The sequence below is a fragment of the Hibiscus syriacus genome, unplaced genomic scaffold (genome assembly GCF_006381635.1).
Source record: "Hibiscus syriacus cultivar Baekdansim isolate YM2019G1 unplaced genomic scaffold, ASM638163v2 tig00110223_pilon, whole genome shotgun sequence".
Taxonomy (NCBI): Eukaryota; Viridiplantae; Streptophyta; class Magnoliopsida; order Malvales; family Malvaceae; genus Hibiscus; species Hibiscus syriacus.
The window spans coordinates 444,016-446,087 of NW_024062636.1; the positions used below are offsets into that span (position 1 = coordinate 444,016).

The 2,072-nt window shown below is 39.9% G+C and overlaps 1 pseudogene; it reads left to right on the forward strand.

The window, feature by feature from the left end:
- The first annotated feature begins 363 nt into the window (after positions 1-363).
- LOC120114332 lies at positions 364-1,825 on the forward strand (annotated as a pseudogene).
- The last annotated feature ends 247 nt before the right edge of the window (positions 1,826-2,072 follow it).

The window sequence follows — 2,072 nt, forward strand, 5'->3', positions numbered from 1 at the left end:
CTAAAAAGAAAAGATATGTCGGCACACCCACAAGAAAAACAATTAGTTTTTTATGGTTTTAAAATAAAAGTGATAATCTGTGTATAATTTTATATGTTATTAGTAAATAAAATGATAATGTATGATTAAAATAAATTAAAAGACTTATTTAATAAGGTGTCGCCAATTAATTCAATAGAAATATAACACAAAAAATAATATAAATATATGTTAAAAATATCCATACAAAATTTGTACAAAAAAAAAAGGTCAAAAGCAAACGGCGTATTAGGCATAAAAGAGAAGAGCCAGAGGAGGCTTCCAGTATCCATCCTTTGTCTCTTTGTGTGTGTCTCTCACGTCTTACATCGGAATATTTTATGGAGGTTTATCGGATTATGCGCGTCGCCATGGCTACATCTTTGATCACTCACAAATCGAGGGATTGGATTTCACGTGTTTCGAAATTTGTCTGCTGGTACCCTCCTATCCCCTCTATTTTCTTATTACTGCCAATGCTCATCCTATCATCTCCGCTCACCTTCTGCGTCGCTTCCACTGTTTCCGCCTCTCCCACTCCGACGCCCTATTTAAAAACAACCCAACACCACCTTCACCCTCAAATCGACATCCTCATCACTCTCCGTCTTGTCTTTGTTCTACCTTGTTGTTCGCCATGGGGTTTTTGTTCAAATTTCTTAAGCTCAGGGAACTCCGGCTAGGGAAGCCGACGTCGGACACTCATCCTGATCAAAACAAGGGAAAATATTCCGGCGTCGATTAAGAAGGGTTTGTCAGGAAATTCAAGAGGTACGAGATCAAGGACGCCACTAAGGATTTCTCACTTGTAATCGGTCAATGAGGGTTCAGCAATGTCTACTTGGCTAACTTATCTGGTTCAAGACAAGGAGCAGTTAAGGTCCACGTCGGTAGTGATAGACTAAACCAAGTGTTCAAACAAGAACTGGATATCTTGCTCCGTCTCCGTCACGACAACATCGTCAAGCTTCTCGGTTACTGCGATGATCTAGGTTCGTTGCGTGAGTCTTTTGCTTTACTCTTTAAAGATGAAGTCTTTTCTGATTAATCGAAACTTTTTAATACACTTTTTTGCAGAGGAAGGGGCCATGGTGTTTGAGTACATTCCTAATGGAAACTTACAAGAAAAGTTACACGAAAGGAATAAGGAAGTACTTCCGTGGAAGAACCGCACGGCCATAGCTTACCAACTTGCACAAGCAATCGAGTACCTACACGAGAAGTGCAGCCTCCAAATAGTTCATGGCGACATCAAAGCTTCAAATATCTTGTTGGGTGAGCAATTTAACTGTAATATGCGATTTTGGGTCAGCCAAGATGGGATTTTGGTCGACGGTGATGCCACCCTATTGTTCTAGGATGAAGCAAGTGATGATCGGCTCACCTGGTTACACTGATTCTCATTTCCTAAGGACTGTGTTGGCCTCCAAAAAGAACGATGTGTACAGTTTGGGTGTTATTATATTGGAACTTGTTACCGGGATGGAAGCTTTTTGCCCTGAGAGGGGACAATTATTGACATCAATACGGGCACCCAATTTAAGAGCCATTGGGGAACACGGGGCGGAGATTAAAGTGGAGGAACTGGTGGATCCACGTTTGGGTGGTGAGTTTGAGTTGGAAGAAGCCAAGGCTATGGTTTCAATTGCTGCACTCTGCATTCACCAGTCTCCCATTGTTAGGCCTTCGGCTTCTCAAATCATGCAATTAATGAAGGAGAAAATCACTTCCATCAACTTGTTGGATTGCCACAAATAATCAACCGATGACGAAATCGTCGTCGATCAGGGCGTTTTCCGGTTTCAGAAAGTGAAATTCATTTCACTTTAAATGTTTCTTTTCCCTTTTTCTTGTAGGTAGATTTTGCTCATAAAAGGAAAATCTGGGCATGTCCTTCTGGGGAATGTGTTCCCCTTAATTAGAGAACAAAAATGATTGGTGTGGAGTGGAAATATTGTATTTGTAATTATAAAACGATTTATGATTACTGTAAGTGGAAGTATAAAAACACACATTTAAAAGATGGTTTGTATTTTGATTTTTTTATTTTTTAT